Genomic DNA, 26,662 nt, shown 5'->3' with positions numbered 1-26,662 from the left:
GCTCAACATTTCATGCCCTGCCCAAATCAGAAATGACCTGCCTACTGTGCAAGCACTTATTAGTGTTATCGTTTTGTTTTTTTCTGGCAAATTGCTTTTCATTTACCACCAAAAAAAGACAAAGAAAAATCATTTTATAAATATTTGAAATGGTATCTATCCTTAAGTGACGTGTTTTCTCCCATTTTTTGTAAATAAAATATTGAGATGGTTGCCCAGTTTTGGTAGGAAGCAATGTATTATTATTGGTTTTATATAATTATATATTATTTGTATAGAAATCTTAGGATTAATAAAAAGGACCAATGCATCTGGGAAGTATCTGAAGTGGACAATTTCATTTTGTGAAATACAACCAGGAGGTGAAGGTTGGCCTGGCAATTTTATTTCTTGCAATCAATCTTGTTGAAATTCACAGATGTTATTGAGTAAGTGTTAGATTATTTTAAAGATACTTCAGCTCTTTCAGTGCTTCTGATTGGTAGTGATAGTTTGAGTTAATGATTGAGAAAGTCGGTTCACGGCAGTTTTATAGCACGTTTTAATTTAAAATTAAAACTGTAGCCATCAATGCTTCTCTGTGAATCAAAAGTCTAAAACCAACCACTTCGAGCTGTCAGGGTGAAAGACAGATGATCAGTCAATGCTGCCTGAATGAAACATACATCTCTGCTAGCGGGTCGAGTTCCTGAAAAAAACAAACAATAAAATAGAGGAAATTCAAGCACAAACAGATGAACCAACAGAATTCTTACCCTCACTAAAATAATCAGTAAAAGAAAAATAACAGCAGCAGAAAAAAAAAATCAGATGACTAAGCACCTGCTACTTGATCTTGAAAGAGGAGCCAAATATTTGCAAAATTCAGACACCACAGCTAGCATCAGGAAAGGCACATATGAGAAACAGGCTTGCTCGTGAGATATTTGTGTGCTATTCTGTATACTATAGGATTCCATCACCTCAAAAAAGTATCTTTTCTTGTCGGAGCACTGTACAGCTCCATGTCTGCAGGGAGGGACTGAGCTGGTCCTGCTTTCTTTACCCATCCCTAGGATTGCCAATGATTGATTCTTTCCTGGTTTTACTCTGCTGTCTGCATGGATTTCCCTTTTCTTAGGGAAATCAATAGGAACACCGCAGTTACGAGTCCATGGAGGCAAAACCAGGGCTGTCCTGAAAATCTGGAGCCAGCTTCCATCGCTACCCATTCCATGCTTTCCTTTAAAGAAACCGAAATTATAAGTCAATGCATAGAACACAGAGTAAAACCAAGACCGGCCCAGCCTCTAACTAGCGGCCTGGAGCTATAAAGTAACTCTGCTTGAGAGGACTCTGGAAAGCTGCTAGATCATGGTTGAGGAAAAGGTGGAGAACACGACTATAGCATTCAGAAGTCAAGCAGGGAAGCTGAGGACGGTATCTGAAGCCAAGAAATATGAAGTCTGCCAAAAAAGAAAAACCAAAACACAAGCACAGAATGAGCTCCAAACAAAGGCCAAAGTCAATGAGTTTGTTTTCGGGAAGCAGGCAAGGGCAGTCAGCGAAGGAAACGGGAGAAAAGGAAGAGAAAACTAAGCAGTGATCACAACTGATAGGAACTATAACAGGAATGGTACAAGAGAGAGAGAGGAATAGCAGAGCAGGATCGGTAAAGTCCTGTTGTACCAGCAGGAAGCAAAGATCAAACAGGGAGCTATACCGTAGAGACAATCTTGGCGAACTTGAGCTGGTTCAATCGGCTGAAAGAAGTGGGCTCAAGGCAAACTTGCAGTGCAGTAGTAGTGAGCCTGATGGAAGGCAGCACCAGACAAAGGAATGCAGCACCAGGTAAACATTCACGCTACAGGGTGCTGATTCAAGACCTGCCAAGCCAGAAAAAAAGATATAAGATAGCAAAGCAAAGCCAAACTGCTGTGTGTCTCTGAGAACAGAATCAAGCCTGGCACCCTGTCTCTGACAGTAGCTAGTTTGGTTCACAAGTACTCAGACCACAAAAAGAAGATCAATTTCTTGTAACTCATTGCCAGGGATAACCATAGCTTACCTGGTTAATGATATTGTATGGACTTTTCCTCCAGGAACTCATCCAAACCTCTTTTAAATCCTGCTAATCGCCTTGACCCTATCTTCTGGCAACAGATTCCACAGCTTGACAGTGTGCTGAATGAAAAAGTATTCTCTCTACTATCTGTTTTGAATCTGCTGGTTGTCAGTTTCTTGCAGTGTTATTTGAAAGGGTAAATATTATAATAGTCCTTTATTTACTTGTTCCACCTCACTCGTGATTTCATAGACTTCTAGCATGTCCCCTCTCTCTTTTCCCAGCTGAAGAGCTATAACCTGTGTAGCCTCTCATCATTGGGGAGATGCTCTATCCCCTTTATCATTTTTGTCACCCTCCCCTGCACCTTTTCCTGTTCTGCTCTGTCTTTCTTGAGACGGGGCGACCAGAGCTGCACACAGTGCTCAAGGTGCCGTCGCATCGTGGCTCGATCTAGAAGCAAGATGATATTTTCCGTTTTTATTCTCCATTCCTTTTCAGATCACTCCTAACTTTCTATTTGCTTTTTTGACCACCACCACCACGCACTGAGTTGAGGATTTCAATGTATTGTCCACCAGAAGTCCAAGGTTCTTTCTCCTGGGTGGTGAGTGACTCCTGAAACAGAACCCAGCATTGTATACCTGTGGTTGGGATTATTTTGCCCTATGTGCATCACTATGTACTTTTCCCACAGTAAGTTTCATTTGCCATTCAGTTGTTCAGGCTCCCAATCTCACAAAGTCCTTCGGCAGTTTCTCGCACTCCGCTGCTGCTTTAAAATATGTGAATAATTTTGTGCCATCTTCAGATTTGTTCACCTCACTTGTAATTCCTCTTGCAGATAATTTATACAGCAAAGTCCCAGTGTCAGTCCCTGTGGTACCTAAGTTTTCCTTTCACTTTGTTTATATACTGCAAAACCGGTTCCTATGACCTGCCCGACACAGTGTACAACAACATTCACAACACAAAGCCTGCCCCTTTTTTGCATAGGTAAATGTTTATGCGAAACCAAAACTATGCATGTTGCATGTGCTTTTGATGTTCATAAAGTGGCATGTACATGAGTACAATGTACTTGCACATATAATTGCTAATTTTACACATGTAACTCCTTTGAAAATTCCCCCTAAAGGTTCCATAGAAATGTCACCCATGGTAACAGCAAGGAGTAAAAATCTGTGTGCTTTGTACCTGTGGCAGTTTCCAAAGGGAAAATAGTAGGGAGAAGATTTGTACTTGTGGACATTGCACCTATGCAGAGAGCTTAAAAACATCCCTCCCCATCATGGTGGGACTGGCTATGCAGGAGGAATTTTCAAATATTTTCAAACGCTAGTACTGCCCCCCAGATAGAAATAAAAGACGGAACGATTAAAGAACTTAATGATTTTATTTTCTTAAGTGACAGCTGCTTTATCTCAATCGAAAACTGCTCATATAAGCCTGATCTATACCTTAGTTACGTTCTGTAACTCACCTTGTTAACCAGAAGCAATTACTCTACAAGCTCGGCCTTCCTATGCTGTAATGGGGGAGGAGTAGCCTAGTGGTTAGAGCAGCAGACCATGAACCACTGCTGCTCCTTGTGACCCTGGGCAAGTCACTTCTCCCTCCATTGCCTCAGGCATGCCAAAACCAGGAGATACACACACACAAGTCAGGATTTTAAAACCCGCATGCGCCTTTGCCACTCTGCGCACAAATGTAAAGTTCCAGAGAAGAAGCAGTGCATGGGCATTACTGGATTTTACATTGAAATCTGCACATAAATACTTATGCAGACGCCAGGGTCCCCTGCTGCGCAACTTCAGTTCTGCCGTGGATGACGTGCAAATTATAAAATAAAGATAAAAAGATGGGCGAGGTTTTAAGGATCAGGGCTAACAGGGGAGAAGGAAGGCTAGTAAACTAGGGGGGGTTTGGAAGTCCTATTCCTTATCTGGGCAAACTGGGAATGAAGTGGTAAAACTGGTAATGGCGTCAGTGCATGCGTCCAGATACCCGTTAGAAGTGACATTTGTGCGCATAGGCGCGGGTCCACTTAAAATTGCGCGGGCAGGTGCGTGCGGTCAGGCTATTTTATAACGTACGCGCGCATGTTATACAACGGCCACGTCTCTGGGTGCGGGCCGACGAACACGCAGAAGTGTGCGCCCGCTTCCAAGCTATCGTCTTAGATGGTGAGCCCCCCCTGCGCATTTCCCAGAGGATCAGAAAAGAAGGTGCAATCGACTGAAATGTCAAAGCTGATGCGAGTTACTTTCCACTGAAAATTTTCAACCAGCACAAAAAAAAAAAAAAAAGGACACACAATGCAGGTGCCAAAGTCCATGGAGACTTTTCGCCAGTGGCAGTTTGCCTGGGGAAGGATGGGCGCCCACTTTCCCTTTGAAAATTAGAAAAGAAATTCGCACTCAAGCTTGAAAATGACTCCAAAAAGCAGCAAACACCTTCTTCTTTCACTGGGTGTGTGTGTGGGGGGGGGGGGGGGGGGGGGGAGAATTTGTTTTCTGTGTAATTTTCTGACTGGAAGGTACCGGCAAAACTTAGCCCTTTCATAAGGCACTCCGATCCCTGCCCCCTCCCCCGACCTTGCCTTCATGGCCCCATCTTGTGGAGGGGTGGGGGGGGGGGAGGAGAATGGAGAACTGCGCTGTTGAAGAAGGCAGGGGTGAGGAGCCCTGTGCTAGAAAATATCCCAGGAAAAAAAAAAAAAACCAAACAAAAAACCCAAGATCCTCCCGGAGGCGAGGGCATCCGGAGGAGAGGTGTGCAGTACTGACAGGCCTAAACGTGCCAGGGACCCGCTCATCATCGGTACATAATTATCAACAGGACGCGGCGTCCAACGAGCTCGCCTTAGTGCTCCTTTCTGGGAAACTACAATTTAGGATAACAAGATTTTCATTCTCTCCCTCCTTGAAGCAAATGCCGGCTTCTGTTATCTGAACAAGTCAAGAGGCAGCATTCGGAGTATAAAAATCTGAAAATGTGAGGTGCCAAGAGGAGGCCATCACACTACTTCGGCTCCCTGTAAACACATCTGCAGCAGAAAGCTTGAAAACCACTCTAGTAGTTGTTGCTTGGGATATCCACACTCTTTTCACAGCGTTTCGTGGTTAAAAAAAAAAAAAAAAAGAAGTGATTTAATTCAAGTGGTGCTCTGGGCTTGAAGTTAAGGCAATTCAACGCACAAGGTCGCAAAATGCTTGCCGCCTGGCAAAGTTATCCTCCCACTCAGAGAGCAGCACCCACTTCATGCCGCTGGTGCCCAGGTCGGTGACTGTGTGCCCAGGTTAAAACCTGCCGTCTGCACAGCATCACAATTAAAAGTCACAGCAGGGGGGGATCCTGGAAGGTGTCATCTACAACTGGAAGAATACTGACAGTGCTATGACTTTATCAATAGCATCATCATTAATACGCGAGGAGAAAAGAGTTTCTCTTGCACCATTTTACCTGATTCATGTAAAAAAAAAAAAAAAAGAATTAAAATTTGCCTGGTCCCAGCTTCCTTCTCCCATCTCTCCCATCTCCCTATGCTGCCTCTGGGTTTTATTGCTATTTGCATCTTCTGATTAATTCATTGGACCGGCACGTCCGCAGATTGTTATCGAGGATACACACCGCCGTTCGTAACGCCATGAGAACGGTTCCGTGAAACGTAAAATTCACAACATTATAATTTACGTTCAAACCATAACTACAAACTATACAAGCCTCCTAAACTGCTTAAGCAACTACCTGCTTTTGCTGGCAAAATCCTAATATTTGGAGCCTCTCGTTAATGTATACAATTAAGGAGCTACCACCACATGTTTGAATGATTAAAACCAAAATGATTACAAATGCATACTACACTACAACAATTGCATATTAACAAAGGCTTGGGGCCAATTAATCATTATAACCATCAATAACTAATCTGCATAAAACTATTCTCTTAAAGAGTCTGTGTTTCAGGGTGACAGGGTTGCCTCATCGATTATGTAAATTCCACATCAAGCTTTACAGACGCAGTCAAAAGAAATAAAAAAAAAAAAGGACCCAGCAGCTACGGTTAAGTCTAACTACAGAGAATGAAAATAAAGGAAGGATGCAGAGCTGGTTTACATTTTAAAACAGCAAGACTGTCGATAAGGACCAGTGAAATTAAAAATGTATTAAATATGAGAGCTGGGCTGTGGTTAATATTGATCAGGTAAGTGCTTAGACCCTCATCTGCTTCCTCAAACACACACGAGGTCAACCGCCTCCTTGCTTTGGGGACTTGGCAGCCCCTCTGAAGGGCCGGGCGCGCTAAGAAAAACCGCCGCCGGTGCACCTGGCCTGCCTCCGGCTCCGCCTCCGGCTCTTTCCCTCCAAATCATCATTTTGGAACAGAAAGTGCAGCTTCCCTTGCCACCGCGCAATCAGAACGCTATTAATTAATTTCCTCCTGACAGATTCAAAACGAATTGTGCGGCTGACTTGCATTTATTGTCTACCGTGCATGGGAAATAATCCTCGATCCACTTGTTGGGGGTTACAGGACGAAAGAGTTCAGCTCTAGCAGGAGTAAAATGACCAAGAGTTTTTCGGATTTTTTTTCTGGGATGCTGCCACGAATGCTCCACTTTAGAGAATTTTTGTATCGGGGCAGGTTCCTGAAAAGCAGCCCTCATATGCGATTGCCCGGGTGCTCGCCGGGGCAGTGGGGGTGCTTGGCAGGAGCAAAATGGGGGTGGAACTATTGTTTGAGCAAAAGCCACATTCCTTGCTCAAAGAGAAAAAAATAAATTGTGTGTGCCAATCCATTTCTTTTCATGAATGCCCTGTAGCTAAATCTGAGCTGCCCCTGATTCCCTAGGGACAGCTGTAACATGCTGTCGAGCCATTTATGTGGATTTCAGTCAAATTCTAATTTTAGTGTTCATTAAAAATGGGTTAATCCCAGGCCAATGCATGAATCCCATAGTACACATAATGACTATGAAATATAGGTCAGATGTACTTAAAGACATAGAGATGACAAGTACTGTCATTACAATTATCAAGTCCATTAACACTGGAAACGCTATTGTACATTTTGATTTTTATGAGGGCGTTTCTTCTTTCTATGTTTTTTGTTTGTTTTGCTAATAAAATTTCCAAAAAGCCATTCAAAAGCAAGCCTAGGAGACCATGGAGAACTGGATGTAGATATGAGTCACTGATGCAGCTGCACTACATGCCACCATTTTGTCTCCATTGTGAATGGGAAGCCTAATGATATACCAGTGCCTTGTTTACTATTTTTTGGGGGGGGGTTGTTTTTTTTGTTATCTAGGTGGAAATAAAAAGCATTCAAGAGCTTATCACAGACCACATTATCTGAAAAGAGGAATGGCCAGTATGGCATACTTACTTGTCCCTTAGATTTCTATAAAGGGAATTTTGTTTTTCAAGCTTCCATCACATTTTGTAAACCACGAACCTAATTTATGTAAATTTTCCCATTAGGCATAGAATGTAAAAAAAACTTTTCATAATTCAAGCCCCTTTTTGTCAATATCATTAGCATAATGTAATAGATAATATCTCTTTGAAGTAGTTACTAGTACTTTGGTTTGTGGCTGAACTGAACTCTCTATATTATGATTGCCTTTGCTTTCTTTGCTACTTTGTTAGTATGATATGGACCATAAGGAAATTAAAATTGGATGACAGACAATTTTTCCTTTCCTTTTCTCTCCTTTCAATTCAGCTTTTCTTCTGCCTTTCTTCAATAGCTGCCAGGATGAGCTCTCATTTTCTAACACTTAATTCTACCAAAACTGAAGTTCTCTATTTCCCAAAATCTCCTCATTTCACATCTTCCATCTGGTTTTCTTTTCCATTAAATCAGGATCTCTCTCTGCATCTGACTGTTGCTAAAAGTTTTGATATCTCTAATGATCCATCTCCATTTTCTGTTCCCACATCTCTACCTTATGTTTAAATTAAATTAGAATTTACAACTCGCCTTTCCCAAATATTAATCACAACAAGACAAGGTACAACTTAACAGGAAATAATTATGATACAACATCAGAACATAACCAAACAACAATAAATCTGTTGCACTCACCGGCCAGGGGATGCTGCGACCGGCAACCCTACCTCCGGCCCCGGCGCGCCTCCAGGCCGCGCAATCCTCCTGGCCCTGTCGGGCCGCCCAGGCCGGCCGCACCACTGCCGACGCCGGCGTCACTCTGGCCCCCCCCAGGCGCACGCAATCCCTCGCAGCTCTTAAAGGACCAGTGGCGGGGAAACCTCCCGTGACCTCGCTGATGACATCAGGACAAGGGACTATTTAACCCTTGCCTGAACAACAGGACCTCACCTCGGCAACAGGTCCTATTCTTCAGAGTGAGTGTTGTCTGCTCCTGGTTCCTGCATTCCTGCTCCTGGTTCCTGCGTTCCTGACTCCTGCAATCATGTTTCCTGCTCCCAGTCCTCATCCTTGCTCTTCGCCCCCTCGGACTGCTCTCCTGGCTCTGACCCTGCTTCGTCTCCGGATTCTGCTTGTCTACTGCCTGCCCCGACCATCTGCCTGTCTTCCGACTCTCCTTATTTGCCGCCTGCCCCGACTCTTGAACTGTGCCTAGTTCCTCTCGTCTGCTGCCTGCCCTGACCTCTGGTACATCTGACTTCACTCCGACCTTCTTCCTTCTGGGATTGGTTTCTTTGAGAGAGCCTCGCCTAAGTCCTGCTGGACCCGGTACCCAAGGGCTCAACCTGCGGGGGACGAGGGCTGGTATAGGTGAAGGTCCTGTTGGGTCTTCTCTCCTGAAGCTGCCTCCCAATGATGAGGACCTACAGGGGCCTTCCCCTGGAGATAGTGTCAACCTTGTCTCGGCCAGGGGTCCACCGAACAATAAAATCAACCTTTCCACTATCAACTATGCAATATTTATGAAACGTATTCTCTTGTTTTCGTAGCCTGCTGTCTCCTTCTCCATACTGTGTTCTTTCCTCAGTTGAACTGCTATTACAACATTCTTGTCGATCTGATTCTATTTTGAATACAACTTCTTTAACATTGCTACATGCCTACTTTTCTGCCTTCTGTTACTCCTCTGCTGAGAGCTTGGCATTGCCTGCCTGTTTGGATCTTGTGCCATGTTTAAACTTTGGACTATCACATGTAAAGGCATTCATGGTCTTGTGCCCAACTACCTCTCTTCTCTCCTTTTCCATTACTTGCCATCTCATTCTCGCTCATGTTCACATGCTTTTCTCTTCACTCCTAGGACCAGAGGAATATCTTCTTATTTATGAGTTTTCTTGTTACTCACACTTACTCTCTGGATCAAACTTCCCTCTCATGCCCAAGAGATCACCCCATCTTTCTGCACTCAGGACCAAACTAAAACTCCATCTATTCCAACATGCCTTCCATGACTTATAATTACATGTTTTGTATATGGTGCACTATTCAACATGTTAACGACTCTTTTCATTTTAATTTGAGGCACCTTGGTCAAGCCACCATATAAGTTTTATTAAAAGTGGGACTTCAATTTAATTGTTCATTTGAATCAACTTATTACCAATCTAATGGCACATTTCTGACATATGCATGTATTTAACAGAGAGTGTATTGTGTATATTGATACCATTGATTACTTAATTATTTGCATTTTAACAATTATAGATTACATAGAAACAAAAGTCAGTAAACAGAAACATTAAACATGACAGGAAATAAGGACCATAGGACCCATCAAGTCTGTCCAGTATTCTTCCCTTTCTACAATACACCTGACGAGGTTTCACCAATGACCTTTACAGATGTACCGCCAACTCTTTTTTCCTATTGGTTATTCCTCTCATGCACCCTAGCATTCCTCTGGCCTTGTTGCACTGCTTTGCTTTGCTTTGCATCATCAGATATAATCACCTTAAGGAATCTCCCTTGCTTGGCACATATCAGAAACGTACCCTCCACTCCCTCATACACCACCCCAAATCCATGGTTCTGGACTTTTTTCCACAGAATTGTAGCTGCCAAGCACTCATCCACTCCTCAAGTTTTCTTAGATGGCTCCTATTCTTTCTTTTTCAGGAGGGGCATCCACTCTATTACAGATCTTAATGTCATCTGCAAAAGAAGGCAACCTTTCCTATCAACCCTCTGCAATATTACCCATGAAAATATTGATCAGAATCAACCATTGAATCAACCATAGAACACACTCCACTGATCACCCTTCATTCCACAGACCGAACTGCATTTATTAGCACCCTCTGTTGTCAATTGTTCTGTTAGTTTCCAAACCAGTAAACCACCTTGGAACCCACCCCTAGTTTATTTATGAGTGACCCACATGGGAGAATGTGAAAAGCTTTGCTCTTGGTTCTTTTTACACCGATAGTGGGCCTTTGAGGAGATGGAAGATAAGTTATTAAATGTTGCAGAGTTGAACTACATATGAAAAAAAGGCTAAACTGTCACGAGACAGAATAGACCAAACTGCCACCACCCAGGCTCCCACTCCAGAACTGAGGGAAGTAGCAATCATTCCAAATTTCTATCTTCTTGTTATTTTTGGCCAATTGAGGCAAAAGGAGACAAGCCTGGACAGTTAAGCTCCTTTTACTTGCACGTAAAAATCATTATTCCTAGAAAGATGCTTGTGCAAGGGATTTGCAGAGGAAAAAAAATACACTGCTGGTTAAATAGCTCCACAACTATGCTGTTTCTGGGCACATCCATTCTGTATCCACCAAAGCCTCAGTTAATGACCTTAGTTCACTTCTTGATTTAACTGAATGGAGCAGGTGAGCCGATGTACTGGTCCCCTCTTCTACAGCAGTGTCCACTGCACATCCCTAATCCTGAACACAATGCTTCTGGGTTCCCACCTCCCTCTCTAAGGGCAGATTTCAGTTTTCAGCAAAAATTCTGTGAGGAAGTTTGCAGTCATGGTTTTTGAAATAGTGCATCTGTTCCCCAAATGATTAATTTCCCGCATCTTTTGAAAGGCAAAATATTGAAAAATCCACAGATAAACATAATAAGCAAAAACATACAGTAAACCTCCATGGAGCTTGTGCCCAAAATGTAAGAGCCAGGCTAAATTTCCATCATAATTTGTGCATATCTTTTTACTGTTCTCATTATTTTTTTTCCTTTGGATTTTTTTTCCCCTTCTAGAAGTTGCAAGAAATTGAAGCCTTAAATATTCAAGCAAATGAGATTTAAGGGTCATGTTTTAGACATACTGCCCTTAGGGATCTCAAATAAACCTGCACGTCTTAGCATAGTGAATTAGTGAACGGTGGTTCACATCATCTACAAATGCAGAAAGGGGGAGGGGAGGGAAGAGACCGCAAAATGACTGCCATTCAAAGCAAAGATTATTGCGACGTCTTCGGTGGCAATAGAAAAAAGTTTCAGAACCTCACAACTGGTTTTCATCCACCTCTCTCCTGACCTTGGGAAGCTCGATTCCCTTTGGACCACACACACCAATAGCTGTAGAGCAGGGAGTGTGGCAGGAAATGGATATGGATAGAATAAAATGATTCTGTTGCCCTTTCACACGCTCTCAGTGAGACGCTGAATGTGTTTGAATGTGATCCATCAAGGCATTGATCCCTGGGGGGGGGGGAAGTGGAGATGTGTAAGGAAACTTCAAGTGCTTCCAGATCGGATCTACCTAGAAGAGAACTGTATGCACACACAGGATACCTTGGCAGTCCAGAACAAGTGAAAGAGAGGGGAGAGGGGAGAGGAGATCAGGTGATCACCAGGCATGAGGGGGGATGCGGGAGGGGGAAGGGAGAGAGGAGGGGGTCCAGAGGATATGGCCTGATACAATGGAACTGCTCCTTGGAATGAAGCATCGCTTGAGCCGTTCACAAGACAAGCAGCAGAAAAAACTGGCACGATCAACCTACAGCAGCTAAGAAAACGTGCTACAAATCTATTACTGTCCTGAAAAAAAAAACAAACATGTCATTTTTTTATAATTAGGTTTTCCTTTTTCTGTCAGGAATTTCTGAGCAATAAGAAGGCTCTGCAAATTTTTTCTTTGAGTCATTAAGAGTGAAAGTGAATTCCCGGTGAGCAGTTGCTAAATAAAACAAAATGCCCAGGTGGGCTCCAGTAGAGATGTCTTAAGTTTTACCACTTCCCTCTTTGATCTGGAAGGAAAATGACTTGGCCATTTGGATTTGTATGGCGAAGGCGGCCAGACATGCACATTCAAAAACACTGCGGCATTTTCGTCCGGCTTTCTCAACAGAAACTGATTACGTGGTCCATATCTCACGTACAATTGTGAGAGACTAAAAAGGATGGAAGAGAGTGGATTCTAAAGTAACAAGGAAATGGGAGGTTTTTCAGTTTTATTGTGGTAATGCTTTTAATGCTAGTTTAGGGGGTCATTTTGTAAGCGCATCGCACGCGAAAAGTTCCTTTTCCCGTGCGATAGCTAAATAGGGGCGGAGTCGGGGGTGGCATCGGGACCAGAAGGAGGAGGAGTCGGGGTGGCGTCAGGGCAGACACCGCGGAAACTTCGCTGGCAGCGAAAAGGTAAGACCCCCTTATGGTCGCCAGTAGCGCGCCCGATAGCGCCACCTTTCATGGCGGCGCTATTGGGTGTGAAAGCCGGCAGGGAAAACACCGTGGTGGTGCGATCGCTGCAGGCTTTCGCAGGCCCGCCCCGCATTACCGCTCGATTCACAAACCAAACCATTGCGACGTTAGAAAATCCAGCCCTTAGTGACTGAACTGTTCTATAGAATGTAGAGTTCGGCGGTGGTTGAATGATTGTATGGAATATATATGGATGTGTGTGTTCTGCAACAACAATTCCTGATTACAAGAAAGAAATATCTCCCATATAAATGTGGACAATAATACAGCACGGGGACACTGTAAAGAGAAACCCAGAGTTAGTGCCGCTTTAAGAAAGAAAGGAATTGAGAACTGGAAGCTTCTGGAAGTTGTAGTCTCAACGGGAACAAAGAGTAAGAGGATGCTGACCCCAGAAGAATGTGATAGTAATTGGGAAATACAGATTCATCCTTTTTAGAATCAGAAGCGAGTCTGAGGATGTTTTATTAGACCCAGAACTACTACTCTAGGAGAGAGGGTATCCCTATAGCAGGACTGGACAACCTGTTGAAAGGCCATTCAGAACAGATCATGTTAGCTGAGACCTGACACTCCAGGTGGGGGGATAACCCAGTAAGGAGACAGGAGAGCCTGCTGCTAAGGACTAACTGCAGAACAAGAAACAGAAGGGTGCTTGGTTGCTGCATAGAGTGTATGTCAGCCTGTGTTCAAATGCTTGCTCTATATATATCTGATATTTATTTATTTATTTAAAATCTTTTCTATACCGTCATTTAGTAATGCACCATCACAATTTAAATTTGGTTAAAATCTTTCTAACAGAGTGCCAATACATTTTTCGAGGAGCGGGACTCCGAAGCCCAGTCTGTAGGTGTACTGCGCTGATGCCTCAGGAGCCAGGAACTGTGCTGGTATATGTGAAGAAACAGATTTTAAATTGAAAATAAAGAAGCTGTTTTCTGGAAATCTTTGATCAGGTTGGTGATCCCATGGGTACTTGAATTGGGCCACAGGAAGCATCCCATGACAGTTACACAAAATTATCCACTACTGCACAAACTAATTCTGTGCAATTCCAAACCATTGGAATCCATTCTTTATTTTGGAACAGGTCAAAATGAATACTACTATTCAGTAAAGGAGTTTTCTCCCATTTTGTACCTATGGCAAAAGCTCTTATTAAGAGTAAATTTGTAACAGCAGTATATTACGAATAAAGCAATTCTAAAACATAGTACTAATTTCACAAAGAACAACACTTGAACAATAAATCAACAGCAGGAAAGACATCACCTATCTTCGGGTATGCATCGGGAATAGCAGAGTGCCTGGGACCTTTAATTTATGGAGGTTCCTGTCATTCTTGCAGATTTTCTTCACTCATTACCTTTATTATCACATATGCAATATATTTGTATGTGTCTGTTATATATATATATATATATATAACTTTTATTATGACATATTTTTATGTGTATGTTATTTATCTTTCATGTAACATAACAGTTTAGAGAATATATGCCAAACAACAAAATGATCAAATATAAATTTCATATAGAGACCATCATAAACAGGAATCAACAAGGCATTGTGATTTGGCCTGCAATTGCTTGCAGTTTCAATGACTTCACAAAGTGTTTTCCGCTCCAAACCTTAATCATTGGTCTCAACAGTTCAATTTTTTCAAAACAATTTTCTTTGTAATTAAACCAGTGAGGGCAACTGGTACAATTATGTTAGTTTCTACTGATGTAACATTGGCCAACTCTCTGGGACGACCCCGTGACCGGCCATGCTCACCCTCAGATGCTGCAGCTCACTCCGCGGCAAGGACGCCACCATGTTGTCTCCTCCTTGACCCCCCCCCCCCTTTAGGCACGCGCACACAGAAAGCACTGAATGTCAGGGACTCCGTGGTGGGAAACCAGGAACGTCGTCAGGAGATGACATCAGTGTGGGCTGGGGATTTATACCCGGCACCTCAGCAACAGGTTCTGCATGTAAGGAATTGTGGACCCTTGGCCCGAGGTGGGATTGTTGCTACCTGAAGGGTTAGGCCCCACAGGTCCCCACCATCGGGAGGCGAGGCTGGCCGGGAACAGAGGCGAGCTGGAACCTCACCTGTGCCGACCCTCGATCCCCACAGGTTGAACCCATGGGTGCAGGGGCTGGCAGGACTTAGGAGTGCCCCTGTGTGGCTGGTCCTGGAGAGGGTAGGCGAGTGAGTGCAGAGAGTGTTAGAGAGGTTAGGCACAGTTCGAGACAGGAGCACTTTTGGAAGAAGGAGGAGAGGAGTCCCAGGGAGTGCAAGGCCACTGCAGCTCTGAAGGGAGTAGAGCAGGTCCACGTGGGAGTGGCCTCGAGGAGAGGAGGTGCAGATGTGGAGAAACAAACTAATACGCTGGATAAGAGCTAGAGCGGGGAACCCGCTGTAGCCAGTGCCTGGAGAGTAGCAGTGCAGGGGTACTGCCTGGGGCATGGCAAGCCAGTGACAGGATCTTCTGTAGTAGCAGCGTAGAGGGCTGCTCCAAGGAGCGGGACTCCGAAGCCCAGTCTGTAGGTGTACTACGCTGAGCCCAATCCCGGAGAGAGAAGGCAATATAGCAAAAGTCCTCAAGGAGAAGAACCGTGGGGATTCCCAGGAGCAGCGGGCACTGCCGTTGAAACTCACAAGTAGACTGGCACTGAACCTGGCCCCGAGGAGCTGGAAGCGCCGGCAGAGAGTCCAGGTTAGGTTGCGCTGAGCCAGGACCCACAGAATGGGAAGTGCTGAGAAGGACAGCGGGTAAATCCTGCTGTGTTGGGAAGTAGATTGATGGCACAACCAAAGCTCGGCATGGAGGTAGGGTGTCAGCGGCCTTCTTGGAGAAGACATCAGCAAATGCTGCATATTGAGGCGGAAGGCCGGGAGGCAGAAGTGAGGTATTCAGACAAAACCGGGGAGAAACAGACTCCAGGCAGTTGGAGTCCCCAGCGAGAGAGTTGCAGTGTTGCCCAGTCAAACTGGGGAGCATGCTTTTGTAGCCACGGCAGACCCAAGTCCACCGGGTGTATGGCTTTGTCCAACACATGAAAGGAGAGGGATTCCACATGCAGGGATCCCGTTCGAAGGTGGCGTGGGGTAGTAACATGGGTGACCCATCCGAGCAAGGGTTCTCCGTGAATAGAGGAAAGAAGCAAAGGCACCGGAGTGTGGACGATGGGGATCCGAAGGTGTTCCATGAGTTGCTTCAAAATAAAGTTGCCTCCGGCTCCAGAATCCACCAAGGCCAAGGTATGGAATTCTTGGTTGTCAATTTTGATTGAGACAGGTAGAGTTAGTGGAGGAGATGGAGAAGTCAGACCTAGGAGCAGTCCTCCTGCTGAACCTAGGCCCGAGAGTTTCCCGGATGCATGGGACAGGTGGGTAGAGCTTATCCGAAGTTACCACAGTAAAGGCAAAGGCCCGACCGCTGGCATCGGCGTCATTCTTCGGGTGAGATCTTACCCTGACCCATTTGCATGGGCTCCTCAGCCGTCTCATTTTGGGGAAGTGAGGCCACTCTAGGGGGTGGAGAGCATTGAACTTGGCGCAAGCTTGCTGTAGGCTTGGCTTCTTGGATATTTGGACTTCCTGTGTACGTTCCTGGAGACGCCGATCGATATGACCAGCAAGGTCAATTAGGGAGTCGAGGGATGAAGGCAACTCACAAGCCGCCAACTCGTCTTTAATACGGGGTTTAATCCTTCCAGAAAGATGGCTCGAAGACAATCAAGGTCCCAATGCAGTTCAGAAGCCAGAGTGCGGAACTCTATGACATAGTCAGCTAAGGACTGGGTACCTTGCCAGAGATATAGAAGTGTGGATGCGGAGGCGGAGTGTCTGCCAGGGTCATCAAAGATGGAGCAGAACAAGGCAAGAAACGGGCAGATCTTGGAGGACTGGGTCCGCTCGCTCCCAAAGAGGTCGAAGCCCAGGCCAAGGTCTTGCCATCCAATAGGGAGAGGATGTAAGTGGTTTGGGTAATGACGTCTGAGAAATAGGCCAGTTGCGGGCAAAAATGCATATAACATTGGTTTAGGAATCCCCTGCACAACAGGGGGTTTCCAGAGAATCGAGGAAGTGTTGGTAAAGCAACCGTTGGCCGTATAACCGGCATGGAGGCAGAGGTACTGGGTCTGGAAGATGGCATAGTTACCGCTACGGCGGCATCCAATCAGTTACTTAAATTCTCGTTGCCAAGTTGGTTAGTGGAGGCTATAGGTGAGGCTTAAATATCCCGGGTCAATGATGTCATCAGGCGGGGACGAGCCCGGAGTTCCCGCCATGGTCCCTTTAAAAGCAGGGCAGGTAGCGAGTGTGCATGCCTAGAGAGGCCCAGGATCGGAGCACTGGTCAGCGGCGTCCTGGCCGCCATGTGGAGTGCAGGGAGCCAGGAGAAATGCAGCAGTGGTGACTGGCCATTGTTGTGAGAGCACCAGAGGTAGAGGGCCAGGCAAGACATGAGGTGAGTTGAGCCTGCCGTGGACAGCCACGGCTGGTGGTCATAACACTGCATTATCTGCAGTGCGTGTTGCTCTGCGTTTCAAATTCTTCATCAGGCACGTGGATTCATAATTTAACATACAACGCAATAAATCTTTCACTTCAATATTAAGTCTTAATATGCAAAATCTTGGATTTATATTAACGTGAAAAAATAGAGGAAAAGACCGCAGACCGAGCCGAGCAGCCTGCCTTCATTCCCTCCGAGGCTGCTCCGAAATCGGAGCAGCCTCGGAGGGAACTTTCCTTCCACCTCCCCCCACCTTCCCCTATCTAACCCACCCCCCAGCCCTACCTATATCCCCCTCCTAACCTTTATTGAAAAAGTTACACCTGCCTCCGGGCAGGCGTAACAAGCGCATGCCGGCTCTCCATCCCCCGGCCAAGTGGCTGTTCTGGAGACCTCGGTCCCGCCCCTGGAACGCCGCCAGGCTGGTGCCCCGCCCCCGGAATGCCCATTTTTTAAAGCCCGGGGCCTTACGCGCATCCCGGGGCTTGCACGTGCCGCCGAGCCTATGCAAAATAGGTTCGGCAAGCACAGGGGGAGGCAGGGGTAGGTTTTCGCGGGTTGCGTGCGTATCATATGGATGCACGAGTGAACATACACTGAAATTTTAAATCATGCGCATGTTTACACATGTAAGATTTACAATACATCTAGCTCACATAAGTATGATCCTAATTTGCCGGATGTAGACTGGAGAATCCCATCTGCAGAAACTAAAAATAGTAGAGCGATAGTGGATGCCATGCAAGTATCTTTGTTCAAACAAATGGTGTTGGAACCCACGAGAGAAGGAGCTATACTCGACTTAGTGCTCACTAATGCAGATAATGTCTCAGATGTCCAGGTGGGCGCCCACCTCAGCAGTAGTGATCATCAAACGGTATGGTTTAATATCACTAAAAGAATGGGGAAAAGAACCACAAAGACCCGAGTTTTACAGTTCAAAAACACAGACTTCGAGGAAATGGGGAAGTACCTGGAGGAAGAACTTAAAGGATGGGAGAACGAGAGAGATGTGGATCAACAGTGGACCAATCTAAAAGGAGCAATCACCAAGGCAACTGCTCTATATGTTAGAAATGTAAAGAAAAGCAAAAGAAAATTGAAACCTATCTGGTTCTCAAAGGAGGTGGCTGACAAAATTAAAGCTAAAAGAATAGCATTCAAGAAATATAAAAGATCCCAAAGGAAGGAGCACAAAGAAGAATATTTGTATCAACTGAGGGAGACAAAGAAATTAATCAAGTTGGCAAAAAGTCAAGCAGAAGAGAGGATTGCCAAGGAGATAAAAAATGGTGACAAAACATTTTTCAGATACATCAGCGAAAAGAGAAAGGTCCAAAGTGGTATAGTGAAATTGAAAGGTGGTAAGGATCAATGTGTGGAGAGAGACGAAGAAATGGCAGAAATATTAACGAATACTTCAGCTCTGTGTTCACTAAAGAAGACCCTGGAGAAGGACCATCTCTACACAACAAGAAACTGGAGGGAAGTGGAATGGATGAAAATCCTTTTACAGTAGAAAATGTGTGGGAAGAGCTAAAGAACCTGAAAGTGGACAAAGCCATGGGGCCTGATGGGATTCATCCAAGGATATTGAGGGAGCTCAGAGATGTTCTGGCGGCTCCGCTGTGTGACCTGTTCAATAGTTCCCTAGAAACGGGAGTGGTGCCGAGTGATTGGAGAAGAGCGGTGGTGGTCCCGCTTCACAAGAGTGGGAACAGGGAGGAGGCTGGCAACTACAGACCGGTTAGCCTCACTTCGGTGGTGGGAAAAGTAATGGAGTCACTGCTGAAAGAGAGAATAGTGAACTATCTACAGTCCGGAGAATTGATGGACCAGAGGCAACATGGATTCACCAGGGGGAGATCCTGTCAGACAAATCTGATTAACTTTTTTGACTGGGTAACCAAGGAATTGGATCGAGGAAGAGCGCTTGATATCATATACTTGGATTTCAGCAAAGCTTTTGATACGGTTCCGCACAGGAGACTGGTGAATAAAACGAGAAGCTTAGGAGTGAGGGCCGAGGTGGTGACCTGGATTGCAAATTGGCTGACGGACAGAAGACAATGTGTGATGGTAAATGGAACCTTCTCTGAAGAGAGAGCGGTTTTAAGTGGTGTACCGCAAGGATCGGTGTTGGGACCGGTCCTGTTCAATATCTTTGTGAGCGACATTGCGGACGGGATAGAAGGTAAGGTTTGTCTTTTTGCGGATGACACAAAGATCAGCAACAGAGTGGACACGCCGGAAGGAGTGGAGAGAATGAGACGGGATCTAAGGAAACTGGAAGAGTGGTCGAAGATATGGCAGCTCAGATTCAATGCCAAGAAGTGCAAAGTCATGCATATGGGGAGTGGAAATCCGAATGAACTGTATTCGATGGGGGGGGAAAAGCTGAAGTGCACGGAGCAGGAGAGGGACCTTGGGGTGATAGTGTCTAATGATATGAAGTCTGCGAAACAATGCGACAAGGCGATAGCAAAAGCCAGAAGAATGCTGGGCTGCATAGAGAGAGGAATATCGAGTAAGAAAAGGGAAGTGATTATTCCCTTGTACAGGTCCTTGGTGAGGCCTCACCTGGAGTACTGTGTTCAGTTCTGGAGACCGTATCTACAAAAAGACAAAGACAAGATGGAAGCGGTACAGAGAAGGGCGACCAAGAAGGTGGAGGATCTTCATCGCATGACGTACGAGGAGAGATTGAAGAATCTAAATATGTACACCCTGGAGGAAAGGAGGAGCAGAGGTGATATGATACAGACTTTCAGATACTTGAAAGGTTTTAATGATCCAAAGACAACGACAAACCTGTTCCATAGGAAAAAAATCAGCAGAACCAGGGGTCACGATTTGAAGCTCCAGGGAGGAAGATTCAGAACCAATGTCAGGAAGTATTTCTTCACGGAGAGGGTGGTGGACGCCTGGAATGCCCTTCCGGAGGATGTGGTGAAGACCAGAACTGTGAAGGACTTCAAAGGGGCGTGGGATAAACACTGTGGATCCATAAAGTCAAGAGGCCGCCAATGAAGAGTGGGTGACTCGCCAGAATGACGGCTACTGCCTGGAGACAATACCCTTATTCAATAAACATACACATGCTTACTGTGACTCCAACATCGCTCTAAGCTTCAACAGCAAGAGGAAATGTGGAAAAATGGATTTACACTCACAAAGAGGGGAGTAGCTGGCTTGTTACGGCGGTTACTACCCCAAACCAAATAAGCCTGATGCTTCACCTTCAATGCATATACAGCATAGTTCTCTGCTTCCACGGCAGGGGAGAAGAAAAAAGGGTTCGCACTCACAAAGTGGGGAGTAGCTGGCTTGTTACGGCGGTTACTACCCCAAACCAATTGTGTCCGATACTTCACTTTCGATGCATATCCAGCATGGCTCTCTGCTTCAACGGCATGGGAGAAGACTGATACATCACGCATTTCCAGCATAGCTCCCTGCTTCAACAGCAGGGGAGAAGAAAAACAACCAATAAGGACTGTATAACATAGTCTGGGTAAAACAAATAAGCATGGGTGTAGCTTGCTTATTGCGGCGGTTACTACCCCTACTACCCCTAACTAATCAAGCTAGATATTTCAATGGTGGGGGTGGAAGGGAAATAGAACCAAGAGCTAAGAGAAACAGATAAGTATGAGAGAAAAAAACGTGTGAAGCTTGCTGGACAGACTGGATGGGCCGTTTGGTCTTCTTCTGCCGTCATTTCTATGTTTCTATGTTTCTATGTTTCTATAAATAATGGATGCCCTGCAAGGAGCTTTATTCAAACAAATGGTAATGGAACCCAAAAGAGAAGGGGCTATACTCGATTTAGTGCTCACTAATGGAGATAATGTCTCTGATGTCCAGGTGGGCACCCACCTCAGCACCAGTGATCATCATACAGTATGGTTTAATATCACAAAAAGGATACGGAAAAGAAGCACAAAGACCCAAGTTTTGCAGTTCAAAAACACAGACTTTGATGAAATGGGGAAGTACCTGGAGGAAGAACTAGTAGGCTGGGAGAACAAGAGAGATGTGGAACAACAGTGGACCAAACTAAAAGGAGCAATTACCAAGGCAACTAATCTATATGTTAGAAAAGCAAAAGAAAAATGAAACCTATCTGGTTCTCAAAGGAGGTGGCTGACAAAATAAAGGCTAAAAGAACAGCGTTCAAGAAATATAAAAGATCCCAAAGGGAGGAGCACAAGGAAGAATATCTGGTAGAACTGAGGGAGACTGACAGGTCGATACAGTAAAGTGTGCTCCGTCGGAGCGCACTGTCAGCCTGCTCTGGACGCGTGTTTTCCCTTACCCCTTATTCAGTAAGGGGAGGAAAACACGCGGCCCACCCGCGGCACCTAATAGCGCCCTCAACATGCAAATGCATGTTGATGGTCCTATTAGGTATGCGCGCGGGATCTAGTAAGTAAAGCGTAAAGCCCCTTCCCCCTTTACACTTTCTACATACAAACTCGCCCTCCAATCATACAAGAGCTCCACTTTAAAAACAAAAAGGGACTTCTACGCACATAAGATTCATGACATTATATTCGACTCCAAAGCGCTATTCACATTTGTCTCCAATCTAACTCAGGCCAACCCTCCTGACATACCACCTAACCAAGCTCAAACAAAAGCTGATGAGCTGGCATTCTTCTTCAGTAAGAAAATCACAAACCTGCTAACACAATTAAAGCCTAATACAGGCACACCTGCCAGCAATTACGCACTCCATAATAAAGACATCTCCCTCCAGTCTCTTGAACTCACCACTTCCTCAGAGATCCAAACACTTCTTAAGAAAATGAAACCCTCATCTCATCCACTAGACCAGATCCCATCTAAACTACTACTGCTAATCCCGGACACCATAACCAAAACCCTAGCGGACATCATAAACTGCTCATTCACCCAGGGTTTCTATCCAGACGACCTCAAACTAGCATCCATTAAACCGCTCCTCAAGAAGCCTAACTTGGACCCCAAAGATCCTAACAACTTCCGTCCAATCTCCAATCTGCCTTTCATTGCCAAGGTGATGGAGAAACTAGTTAACACACAACTATCTGAATACATAGAAGAACACAAAATTCTATTCCCTACTCAATTCGGTTTCAGAAAAGCTTCAAGCACAGAATCCCTTCTAATCTCACTGACTGACTACATTATATTGGGCCTCGACAAAGGACAGGCCTTCCTACTGATTTTATTGGATCTATCGGCAGCTTTCGATACTGTTAACCACGCCATATTACTAAAGCAACTGGCGAACATCGGTATTGCAGGATCAGCACTAACATGGTTCAAGACATTCTTAGAAAACAGAGGTTTCAAAGTTAAAATCCACAACAAAGAATCCCCCAGATACCCATCTTCACAAGGAGTTCCTCAGGGTTCCTCTCTCTCACCTTCAACTTATACCTTCTCCCGCTTTGCCAACTGCTAAACAAATTGAACCTAAAACACTTCATATTCGCCGACGATGTCCAGATTGTGATCCCTATCAAAGAATCCATCACTAAAGCTCTAGAACTTTGGGAAAACTGTTTTCAAGAAATTAACGATCTCTTATCCAGCTTAAATCTTATTCTAAACCAATCAAAAAGCGAATTCATGCTAATCTCTCCAGATAATTGCAAAATCACTACAAACCCGCCAGCCAACTTGCAAATCTCAAAAGTAAGAGATTTAGGAGTTTCTATAGACAACCGGCTAAATTTAAAATCGTTTATCAACCAAACAACCAAAGACTGCTTCCACAAACTGCACGTATTAAAAAGAATAAAACCCCTATTTCATTTCCATGATTATAGAACAGTGCTCCAAGCAATAATATTTGCGAAAATTGATTACTGCAACTCTATCCTACTAGGCCTCCCATCATCCCACACTAAACCTCTCCAAATGATACAGAACACGGCAGCAAGAATTCTAACAAACAAAAGGAGAAGAGATCACATTACACCAGTCCTCAAAGACCTTCACTGGTTACCAATCCACTACAGAATAATTCATAAGTCCCTCACCACAATCTACAAAAATATCCATGGACTGGCTCCACTCCATCTACAAATAGCTCTCAAAAAACACTCCTCCAACAGACCCATCAGAGAAGCATATAGAGAATATCTACAAGTACCTCACAACAATACTACCCAGCATATAACATTGAGAGATCGGGCCTTCTCCACAGCAGGTCCCCCACTATGGAACTCAATCCCCTTAGAATTACGACAGGAACCATGTCTTCCAACCTTCAGGAAGAGACTTAAAACATGGCTGTTCATGAAAGCATTTCCGGACCCTTAATGATTCACTTCCATCAAATGCAGCATCTTCTATTAAACTGAAACAGACAATACCAACCAATCACTACAAGGTTTTACTTCTTGTTAAACTTTTTATCTCTCCTCTAACTCTAATCCCAGTTAGAATAACCCCTGTTTTATTGTAACTTTTTCTTCTATGCACTTGTTATACTTTTGTAATGTATACTCTTACGTTTTAGTTATGTACGTTATAATGTATTGCTCACCCCTTGTTTTATGTAAACCGACATGATACGAACTTCCGTGAATGCTGGTATAGAAAAACACAAATAAATAAAAATAAATAAAAAGTAAAATGTGCAGCCAAGCCGCACATTTTACTCTAAGAAATTAGCGCCGACCTTTGGGTCGGCGCTAATTTCTTCCGGCGCCAGGAAAGTGCACAGAAAAGCAGTAAAAACTGCTTTTCTGTGCACCCTCCGACTTACTATCATAGCGATAGTAAGTCGGAGGTCCCCAAAAGTCCCTAGCGCCTCCTTTTGGCCTGGAGCGGCGGCTGTAGGGCCGAAAACCGGACGCTCAATTTTGCCGGCGTCTGGTTTCCGAGCCCGTGGCTGTCAGCGGGCTCGAGAACCGACGCCGGCAAAATTGAGCGTCGGCTGTCAAACCCGCTGACAGCCGCCGCTCCAGGCCAAAAGGAGGCGCTAGGGACGCACTAGTGTCCCTAGCGCCTCCCTAGGCGCTAGGGACACTAGCGCCTAGGGAGTGTCCTAGGCGCTAGGACACTCCCTAGCGCCTAGGACACTCCCTAGGCGCTAGGGAGTTAAATGTTAAATGAAAGAAGAATGTTAAATGAATGTTAAATGAAAGAAGAATGAAAGAATGAAATGAATGAATGAATGAAAGAATGAAATGAATGTTAAATGAATGTTAAATGAAAGAAGAATGAAAGAACACCAATTTCTTCATTCATCCTGTTGTTGTGTTCCACGCCCGCGGCCATCCGCGGGCGCGGCCCCCTACCTCTTCTGCCAACCAGGCCAGAGGCAGCGCGCCGAGCTCGGCACCCCCACGCGGCGACACGGGCCTTTGGGCTGGCCGCCGGGATCGGAGCCGTCCCTGCTCCTCCCTCGCGGCCACTGCTGCTCTCCTCCGCGGCCTGGATCCAAGATGGCTGCCGCCATCCTTAGGCGCGAGGCCGCGCCTCTTCACTAGATTTAAAGGGACCTCGTCCCTTTAATTGCCTGCAGCTGATTCCTATCCACAGGGCCAGAGGAAGTATAAAAGGAGACTTCCTCTGACCATTTCTCAACTTGGCAATGTCTCCTGTGAGAGTTGTTTGAGTCTGCTTGCTTCGGTGAATTCCAGCGTCTTGACTCCTTGTTCCAGTTTCGTCTTGGTATTCCTGGTTCCGGACTTTGGATCGGCTAGCAGTGATTCTCTGGTGTTTGACTTCGGACTGGCGAGTGGTGATTCTCTGGTGTGTGACTTTGGACTAGCAAGAGGTGATCCCTCGGTGTGTGACCTCGGACTGATAAGCGATGACCCTCTGGCACTTGACCTTGGACCTCTTCCTGACTATCGTCTTCAAGGGCCCACCTAAGTCCCAGCGGCCCGGATCCCTACGGGCTCCTCCCGGGGAGACCGCGGGCTTCCAGGGGAGAAGCTCCAGATAGCCCTTGCACTGTACGTCTGTTCCTTGAACTCTCAAAGGTCCACCTAAGTCTCAGCAGTCCGGGTCCCTACAGGCTCCTCCTGGGGGGACCGCGGACTTCCAGTGGCGAAGACACACCTCCGTTCCTTGACGTCACGACTCTTCATCTGCCTTCACAGTCGCATCTGTCTCCAGTGCCGAGGGTCAGTTGGTCACCTCTTCTGTTCCTGCCTCGCCACCCGACGGGAGAACCTATGGATCTTCCTCCAAGGTATACTATCCTTCCGTCGGTCCAAGGGTCCACAAGCCTAACACCTGTTAGGGGGCAACAGTGTTTAAAAGAAAATTCCATCACTTTTCTTAATAATTTAGTATGCAGGTAATGTCCCCTCCTTGTTTAGAAACTGATACATTGCGAATAATCCCCCAACGGAAATCTTCAAAGACATGGTTTTTAGCAAGGCAATGTTTTACAAGAGGTGCTTGTTCTTGTCTAGTTTTTAAGCAGCTTCAGTACTCAGAGGCGAGTTTGAATTATCCGCTTTGTCCTACACACACATATATATATATATATATATATATATATATATATATATATATATATATATATTAAGGGGCAGTCACACTGGATTGCATAAATAATATTCTTCGAATCACATGTACTGTGAATATTCAGATGAATTTGAAATTTAGTGGGATGAACCCATTCACAACCCTGAATGGTGACCGCACAAAGATCACAGTGATGGCGTGGAAAATGTTCCTTGTATGTGTTCTCACATCAACATGTGTAGAAGAAGGAAGCATCGCCTTTGATACATGATCTCTGATGTTTAATCCTCGAGTGTATGTAATCAATGGAAGTTCTCCAAATACTTCATGCAATAATAATACATGCCAGTGACATCTAATACCGGCAGCAAACTTTGCAGATTTATTGGAGAAAGGAATTATACAAATTGTAGATACTTCCTCATTTTTAGTCCAATATGTAAAGAGAGATTGCCTATTCGAATATAACACACGGTGATAGGCTAATTTAAGAACAGCCAAAAGGATAACCCCTTGTCAAAAAAACATTTAGTCAAAACATACACTTGAAGTTTGCAATCTTGAAATGAAGAAAAAATCCTTCAGATTTAAAAAAATTGACTAATGGGTGCTATGAATGATGTAGGGTGAAAGCTCTGATATCTGAGTAGATTATTTCTATCGATGTTCTTACAGAAGACTGTCATAGAGATTTCATCACCAACAGGTTGAATCAAAATAACCAGGAAAAACCAGCGGATGTTGATCATATGCTACAGTAAACTGTAAACATGGATCTAATGAGTTAATCCAAATAAGGAAGTCTAATAATCAGGACAACAATTGGCCTTTCTGATCAGCGGGTTTTCCTTCTGCTGGGAAATTAGTCAGCATGGCTGGATAGAAATCTTTTCACACTTGTCATGGTATTTTGTATTGTTATAACATATTCACATTTTATTTTATAGAAACTGCATGTGTATTAAAGTATGACTTCAATCCCCTGATAAAGAATTCGAAACACAGTCT

At 44.8% G+C, this 26,662-nt stretch overlaps 1 long non-coding RNA gene across 1 annotated transcript in view; it reads right to left on the bottom strand.

Moving 5' to 3' along the window:
* Positions 1–563: 563 nt before the first annotated feature.
* Positions 564–26,662, bottom strand: part of LOC115096114 — a 56,887-nt gene continuing 30,788 nt past the window's right edge. The window contains exon 3 of the long non-coding RNA XR_003857973.1: positions 564–688. This is a non-coding gene — a long non-coding RNA (uncharacterized LOC115096114). The remainder of the gene's footprint in view (positions 689–26,662) is intronic.

This window comes from Rhinatrema bivittatum, chromosome 7 (assembly GCF_901001135.1).
Source record: "Rhinatrema bivittatum chromosome 7, aRhiBiv1.1, whole genome shotgun sequence".
In the NCBI taxonomy this organism is placed as follows: domain Eukaryota; kingdom Metazoa; phylum Chordata; class Amphibia; order Gymnophiona; family Rhinatrematidae; genus Rhinatrema; species Rhinatrema bivittatum.
Note: the sequence above shows the minus strand (reverse complement) of the source record. Positions and strands in the feature narration are given on the sequence as shown.